At 35.3% G+C, this 8,345-nt stretch overlaps 1 pseudogene; it reads left to right on the forward strand.

Moving 5' to 3' along the window:
• The first annotated feature begins 1,562 nt into the window (after positions 1-1,562).
• LOC114511754 lies at positions 1,563-1,674 on the forward strand (annotated as a pseudogene).
• Positions 1,675-8,345: the final 6,671 nt, after the last annotated feature.

Here is an 8,345-nt window from a genome sequence, read left to right on the forward strand (position 1 = left end):
TGAGGAAATTCCAGGCTGTTTTCTACAGTGACCATACTAGTCTGCATTCCTACCAACATTCTACTAGGGTACGCTTTTCTCCACAGCCTCACCAGCATTTGTTGTTTGTTGATTTATTAATGATGGACATTCTGACTGATGTGAAGTGGTATCTCCCTGTGGTATTTTTAAGTTGTTTTTTTTATTGTTGTTCAGTATAGTTGTCTCCATTTTCCTCCCACCACTCCATCCACCCCAGACATCCACACTTCCCACCCTTGGTCCTACCCCTCTTTGTTTCTGTCCATGAATCCTTTATAGATGTTCCTGAAAACCCTACCACCTCCCCCCAGCCCCAGTATGCCCTACCATCTCCCCTCTGGTTACTGTCAGTTTGTTCTTAATTTCAATATCTCTCTAATGTCTAGTCATTCTGAGCTTCCCAGCATATGTCTGTGGTCCCTCTCTGTGTCTTTCTTGAAGAAATGTCTGTTCATATCCTTTTCCCATTTTCTAATTGGATTGCTTGTCTTCTTGATGTGGAGTTGTGTGAGTTCTTTATATATTTTGGAGATTAAATCCTTGTCTGAGATATTATTTGCAAATATGTTTTCCCATACAGTTTGTTCCCTTTCCATTTTATTGTTGTTTCCTTTAGCCATGCAGAAGCTTTATAGTTTGATGTAAACCCATTTATTTATTATTTCCTTTCAATCCCTTGCTATAGGGGATGTATCAGTGGAACTATAGCTGGCTAGGATATCTGAAATTTTCATGCTAGTGTTTTCCTCTACGACTTTTATGATGTCGTGAGTTACATTTAAGAATTTTATCCCTCTTGATTTTATTTTGGTGTATGGTGTAATATGGTCTAGTTTCTTTTGTTTTTATTTTATTTATATATTTTTTGCATGTACTTATCCAGATCTCCTAACATCATTTTCTGAAGAGGTTATTTTTACTCTGTGTTATGTTCCTGCTCCTTGTGTCAAATATTAATTGACCATGTAGACATGGATCTGTTTCTGGCCTCTCAATTATGTTCCATTGGTCTCTGAGTCTGTTCTTATGCCAGTACCAGACTGTTTTGATGACAATGACCTTTTAATATAGTTTGATATCAGGTACTGTGATCCCTCCTACTTTGTTCTTTTTTCTCAAAATTGCTGAGGCCATTCAGGGCTGTTTATGGTTCTATGTAAATTTTTGAAACATTTATTTCTATATCTGTGAAATATGCCATTGGTATTTTCATATGGATTGCACTGAATCTTTTGATTGCCTTGGGTAGTATGGACATTTTAATGATGATAATTCTTCCAGTCCATGAACATGGTATATGCTTCCAGTTATTTGTGTCTTCCTTATTTTATTTTCTGTGTTGTATAGATGTATGAGCACAGGTTTTTACTTCTGTGCTTAAATTTATTCCTTAGTATTTTATGTTCCTTGTTGCTATAGTAAATGGAATAATTATCCTAATTTCTATTTCTGATATTTCACTGTTGGTGTACAAAAATGCCTTTGATTTCTGAATGTTGACTTTGCATCCTGATATTTTGACAAACTCAATTATTAGATCCATCATTTCTTGGCCTTTTGGCTAAGATCAACTATAGTCTGTTCTTATAAGTTTAATTATTACATCCAGTAGTTTATTGGTGTAGTTCATAGGGTTTTCTATGTACACTGTCTTGTAATCTGCAAACAGTGAAAGATTTACTTCCTCCTTTCCAGTTTGAATGCTTTTTATTTCTTTTAAAGGTATACACACTGTGGCTAGAATTCAAAACTATGTTGAATAGAAATTGTGAAAACATATACCCTTCTCTTGTCCCTGATATGAGGGGGAAAGCTTTTATATTTTACCTGTTTAATATGATGTTGGCTGTAGGTTTCTTATATATAGCCTTTATCACATTGAGTTATGTTTCATTTGCTTCCCCTTTGCTGAGTGTTTTTATCATAAATGGGTGTTTACTAAATGCTTTTGCAGCATCTATTGATATGATCATGTGTTTTTTGTCTCTCATATTTTAGTCCATCATTGATTTGTATATACTATGCATCCTTGTATTCTTTGATGTATTTCACTTAATCATGGTGTATGATATTTTTAATGTATTGCTGGATGTAGTTTGCCAATATTTCATCAAAGATTTTTGTATCTATGTTTATCAGTGATATTGGCTTGTACCTTTCTTTCTTTTTTGTGTCTTTATCTTGTTTTGGAAGTAAGATAATACTGGTCTCATAAAAAGAGTTTGGGAGTCTTCCCTCTTTTTGGATTGTTTGGCATAGTTTGAAAAGAATCAGGTTTAGCTCTTCTCTAAATGTTTGTTAAAGTTTTCCTGTGAATCTGTTCAACACTGGGCTTTTGTGTGCCAGGAGTCTTTTGATTACCACTTCAATTTCACTGGCTGATATCTGTCTATTCAGGCTTTCTGCTTGTTCTGAACTCAGTTTTGGAGGATTATATATTGCTAGAAACTTGTCTATTTCATCCAGGTTCAAATTCCTTGGCATATATTTGTCCACAGTATTTTCATATGATCCTCTGTATTTCTGTATTGGTTGCAACTTCATTTGTTTCATTTCTGTTTTTTTTTTTTTTTTAATTTGGGTCATTTGTCTTTTTTTTGTTGATGAGTCTAGTTAAAAGCTTATTGAATTTGTCTTTTTAAAGAATCAGTTCCTGGATTTATTGATGCTTTGGATTGGTCTTCAGTTTCTATGTCATTTAATTCTGCTCTGATTTTTATTATTTCCTTCCTTCTGCTTGCTTTGGGACAAGATGGGAGTTGTAACAGCCACTCAATGTTGGGAAGCTTCACCATCATACCATACCTTCAGTCTCCCAAGTTTTGCCTGGTTCTCTGTTCTCCTTGGTTGTTGGACTCTCATAGACTCTGATCTTCTGGCAGTTCTGCATTTGTGTGTGTGTGTGTGTGTTTGTCTTAAGATTGTTTGTCACCCTTCTTATGATTGTGTGAGGAGACAGCATGAGTCTATCTACATGTCCTTCTTGGCCAGAAGCCCATAAGGAAGCTTTTTAATAAGAGTGGTTAAAAAGTTCACTGACAAAAGGAACACCTGCCTTTCCATCTCTTTAGAAGTGCTTTGCCCTGGCAAATACAAACATTAAAATTCTTCTCTAAAAATTAATGAAAAGTTTAATATTATGAGTGAATAAAGTCAACTCATTACAATAGTTATGTTAATGTTTTTTGCATTTTTGGTACCTAATCATGGCTAATATTTTATGTATTTATTTAGTTTTAATAAATTATTCTGGTTTATTTCATGAAATACCCTCTGCATCAGGCTGTAGTTTAAAAACATTTACATGTGTGTGATTTGAGAAGAATGATGTACAATCAATAAGACCACTCTGAAACCTTTCTTTCATGGACTTCCCCTGTATTTCTTCTTAGAAATATAAGACAGTTCTCAATTTACATAAACAGCATCTTTACAATTGCTGAAGCAGAAAATTAGTGTATAAATAGCACTAGGAATTTACTAAATAATTCACAGGCTAATATGTTCAATTGTGAAGTTGTGAAATATAATGTGAAAGAGGTTTTGAAAGAATGGGTAATCTGCTGTGATCCCAACATGTCTTTGACTGCCTGAAGAGAGTATTTGGCATCCTTCTTACCTGCAAAATTATAAACTCTGCTTATTTGACTAGCTGCCCAATTAGTATATTCTAGGTTATACTTTTTCATTTTTGCACTTGTTTTTGAATTAGAAGCAATATGGCTTGCTCATATGTGAAGTCCAAACAAAGCTCTCAGATTACCATTGTTAAGTTTCAACATTTGTGTAAAGTACTTTCTTAAAAGTTGAATGTTTCTAAGTCCACCTAGAGTGTAATTAACTTCATCACACTGTTAACAGTATAAGTGGCTGTGCCTAAATGTCATCATACTATACTGTAAACAAAAGGTTGCTTTAAAGGAGTCACATTCAGTGATATAAAGTTGTGCAACTTCATGCCAGTCTTCTTGTTCTCCAACAAATTATCCCAGGCCCTTATTCAGTTGATGACTGATCTTTAGTATTTTCCCCAGCATTTCATATAGCAATTTTAAGGTCTCTTTTTTCAGCCATGCTACTATGATTTTCATTAATAATTTGATTCTGCAGCTATACAGTATCATCTTATCTTTCCATGATCTCAGAATTATGCCACTTGTGAGTTGATTCTGGGATGGCCAGACAACTCTATTCCCAACTCCTGCAGTCAAAATAATGCCAAGTCACCCAGCCACAGATTAGGCCTATAATCATCACTTATTCATATATGATCCAAACACATCTCCAAGCTTAGCAGCATATTCGTGAATTGATTCCTCAATGGCTTTCACAATTTGCTCACTATTTCATGAGATTTCTTTTCTCTATATTTTAACTTTTTCTCGAATTTTTTCCTGAAACTTTGGAAAGTCCTGAGACTTTCCCACTATTCTCAGAATGTTTATTAGTTTTAAAATGAAACCATCAGGTCAGTCATTGTTGTTGTCTCTGTGTTGATGTCTGTATGTCCACGTGGTCTGAAAACAATTATAATTGGTTGATAATAATTCCTCTACTTAATTGGCTCACATAAATTAAAATATAACATAAACTAGCCCAACTTCTAGTTCACTAATGGGCAATATTTTTCATGAATAAATTGATGTTATTTTTGCTAAATCTATTAATAACATATCCAAAGGATGAGTCAACAACATAAATAGTATTGATGTGTACACATATGTTTGGAATAATTTTATGTTTCTAGTGAGAATGATTGTGGCTGCCCTGGAATAGGCTTTATTGTTCACATGGTAAAAAATATAAAATACTTCTTTAGGAAGAAGAAGCTTCATGAATCATGTGTGCACATATAGTTTAAAAAAAGTAAATATGTATAATCAATTAATTGTTTGCCTTTCTCCATACTAATTAATGGAAATATCATTATACCTTCAAAATATCTGTAATTCAAAAAATAACTTCTATAACAGTCTATTTACACAGCATCCAATGCACTAGATAGATAAATTAATGTGAACATAACAATTAAGGAAATATCTTTAAACCCAAAGCAGACTATTCTTTGTTTCTGTGGAGTAGTCTCTGTGACATCTTGTCCAGGGTCTGTGCTCTGGACCCTAGAGGATAGCTGGGGTGGTTGAAGAAGCCCACCAAATGTAGTATAATTGGGAAGAGATTCTTCCTGCAATAGAATATTTTGTTATTTTCTTATGTAAGATGGTCAGGGAAAACATTCATGTCTCTTTGACATTTGAGTGAAACCTAGAAAGGAGCAGATGGGATTGTGGAGGACTTGACTGGTGACACCTGATTAGTTACCTAAGTATGGAAGAACTGACTTTCACCACATAATTTTCTCTGTTAAAGTTTTTTTTTTTTTTTCTATAAAAGATAAGATGAAAGTTTTAACAGTCACCTGAGATTAGAAAGCTTTGCCCTACTGGTACAACCACTATGGAAAACAGTATGGAATTGTCTCAGAAAACTAAAAATGGATCTACCTTTTGACCCAGAAATTCCACTGCTAGGATTATATCCTAAGAACCTCAAAACACCATTCCAAAAGAACCTATACACTCCAATGTTTATAGCAGCACAATATAAAATAGCCAAGTTCTGGAGCAACCTAGGTGCCCATCAGTAAATGAATGGATCCAAAAATTATGGTACATTTACACAATGGAATTCTATGCACCAGAAAGAAAGAAGGAGCCCCTACGCTTTTGCAACAGCATGGATGGAACTGGAAAGCATTATGCAAAGTGAAATAAGCCAGACAGTGAAGGACAAATGCCATATGATCTCACCACTAATAGGAAACTAAAAAAACAAAACAAACAAACAAGCAAAATATAACCAAAAAACACTGAAATAGAGAATAAGCTGACCAGAGGGAGGGAATTTCAGGGGAAAGGAGGAAGGGTTTGCAGGAACAAGTACAAAGGGCACATGGACAATAACATGGGGGAGTGGAAACGGTAGGGATGTGGAGAGGGTGGGGTGGTGGGCTGGGATGGGGGTTAAAGCAGAAAACTGTACTTGAACAACAATGAAAATAAAAATTTTAAAAAAATGTAGGTGCTATTCTGAAGGTAAAGGACAAAAAACATTGTGGTTTGAGGCTTTATAAGGCAAAAAAAGACATTTTCATGGATTTTCCAAAGCAAATGAACTGCAAATTAATATTTCCTTGACATGTCAATGTGAATGTTCTTTCTTGCACTGGTCCCCCATCTAAAGACTTCCTAGTCAGTTAAGAGGGAAGTTCAAAGGGTGGTTTGTTTGTTTGTTTGTTCGTTTTCTGAGCCTTCTGTTTCCCAATAACAAGATCAGAATCAATACCCTAAAAAGGCAAATCTGGGGTGGGAACTCTGCTTCCATTCACAGCAGAGACACGGTTCTTAACACTGGTTTAAATAGTCTCACTAAAAGCTCAGTTCTAGTACACCTAGTCATTTAATCAAAGTCTCTGCATCCATAAATTATTACCAAACAAGATAAAATACTGAAATGTTATTTTGTCAGTCTAAGTGTATCAAATTTTGACTCCTGATTGAAGAGAAAATTTAAAAGATAAATTTGAATCTGCTAGGAAAAATGTTTCTTCCTGTGGTGTTCACAGCTTCCCTCTTGTGAGGATTTTAATTCCTGGAAAGCACTTCAATATGTGTGTTCTCATCTTATCCACCACTGTTCAGGAAGACCCAGGAGTCCTGTGACCCAGAGTCATGTCTCAGATTAGTGTTTATGCTATCATTGATTACTGCTTAAACTGTTTTGTTGTTGTTGTTGTTGTTGTTGTTGTGTTTTTACATGTTCCCTATTTTAAATAACATATACTGGGATTGTGGCAGCCTTAAAGACTTTAGTCCCGTTTTTATTGTTGAGAAATTGGGACCAGGAAGTCTCCCAGAGCGTTGCCTGCTAAGTTGCAACATCATTCAAGTACTTTTCTGTTCAACATAATTTAGTTCCAAAAAATACACGCAGCACAAAGGCTCAAGAAAGGTACTCATGTGACTTCCAACAACAAATGTGTTTATAAGGGCCCCCACAGTCATGGTGACTTGGTGGTATTTCTGTATTTTCTAGTCAATAAGAAATATTGTGTATGAGTATCCAGGAGACATTTTGATTCTTCATCACATGTTCACTTGTATATTCTGTAAATGTGCAATGGACTCAAATTATAAACTTACAAGGCACTGTCTGAGGCAATTTGGACATGGTAGTGGTTGAAAGAGACAAACTGGACATGATTGCTGATGCCCAAGCATTTATTAGACAACTAATATTTCAAAGGCACTTCAGGATGCCTTAGGATTTATAATCCCAGGCAAATTATTGACCTGGATGGGCTCCTGGAGAATTTTTTTCTTAATCACTTTGTATTTCTGCCACTCCTCACTTTTTCTTACACCCCACATTAATTTCTTCAGAAAATTCTTTGACTCAGTGCTCAGAACAAATCCAGAAACTGACCCTTTTTCTTCACACTGCTCCAACTATCCTCACCTGTTACCTAGATGATGAAACTTGTTTTCTCACCAAAGTCCCTGCTTGCAACCCAGTAGACTCACAAATCCTGGCTAATGATGAAGCTAAAAATAATAATACCATCCCTCCCACTTTTGAAAAAAGAAATTGGCTTGGCTAATCATCAAATTAACAGAGACCAGATAACAGGAGGAAATACAGTTTTTAATATATTATCGTGGAGAATCACATAGCATGAAAATCCCCATGACAATGAGGCAACACTAGGCTATAAAATATTTTGGATAGCCTGGCTGCCGCAGCTCAGTGGATTGAGTGCAGGCTGAGAACCAAAGTGTCTCAGGTTCAATTTCCAGCCAGGGTACATTCCTGGGTTGTAGGCCATAACCCCCAGCAACTGCACATTGATGTTTCTCTCTCTCTATCTCCCTCCCTTCCCTCTCTAAAAATAAATAAAAATGAAATCTTAAAAAATATTTTGGACAAAGAGAAAAAAGGGGCAAAGAGGAAAAGTGTCTTATATTTCAGAATCTAGAATCAGTGCTCTTCATGCCATTGAGAAGGGAAGATCCTACATGGCAAGAGAATTATTTGTGAACAACTCAGAATCAGTGGGACACATGAGGTACCTAGCCAACAGATACTTTCTGAAACCCTTTCATTTACCATATGCAATCAATTAGCCTAAAGTGAACATCCTGGTTTTTCTCCTGAACCATATTTTATATTTGGATCTTTTGGAAGGAATGTGAAAAGGGTCACCAGTTTTTTTTTTTTTTTCTGAGTTTGTTTCTTAACAAAAGGCTTAAAATCAATATTCTAAA

The sequence above is a fragment of the Phyllostomus discolor genome, chromosome 12, assembly GCF_004126475.2.
Source record: "Phyllostomus discolor isolate MPI-MPIP mPhyDis1 chromosome 12, mPhyDis1.pri.v3, whole genome shotgun sequence".
Lineage (NCBI taxonomy): Eukaryota > Metazoa > Chordata > Mammalia > Chiroptera > Phyllostomidae > Phyllostomus > Phyllostomus discolor.